Below are 648 nucleotides of genomic sequence, written 5' to 3' on the forward strand. Positions count from 1 at the left end.
CATTTCCCCATTTCAGTCATCATCTTCAACTTCAAAGCCACGTATGAGATGCCAGGTTCCTATTTGCCCCGGAACCTTCTCACGTTTTTCAATTACCCACCGTCAGGCACTCTCGTCGTCAAATTCCAATCTCGTGGCCGCCTGGTAGGGTATTGGCAACGCCAGGACTCATTAACACCGAGTGCTACTCGCTGGAACTCCAGAAGTACTTGGACCAGACAGTGCTTGGCGCCACACCGTGTCAATTCCGATTGGATATACCTTGATCGATACTCCAGAGTTACGTCATTATATCAACGCACCAGCACCGTACAATGTTATAACACGTTGGAAAACTGGCTACAGGGTCTGATAAGTGGAACTCGAATCAAGCGTGCCAGGAGGTGCGCCATCGCGGCATCGGCGACACCCAGCCTGTGGTAACACGAAACAGAGTTTTGAGCTTTTACGGCATTTGAAACTCAACCCGGAGAAAGACTTCTCAAGTCCAAAGATCGACTTTGTGTCAGCCTAGTTAGCTTGGAGGGTAGTGTGCCTACCTTTCCCGCCCTCGGTGATCCTTATATCAAACAGACAAGGTTCGTTCACGGAACGACTGGCTTCCTTCAATATTGTCCACGGTCTCTATTCGATTTAGAGACGATAAGA

This window comes from Diaphorina citri, unplaced genomic scaffold (genome assembly GCF_000475195.1).
Source record: "Diaphorina citri unplaced genomic scaffold, Diaci psyllid genome assembly version 1.1 scaffold1061, whole genome shotgun sequence".
NCBI classification, from domain to species: domain Eukaryota; kingdom Metazoa; phylum Arthropoda; class Insecta; order Hemiptera; family Psyllidae; genus Diaphorina; species Diaphorina citri.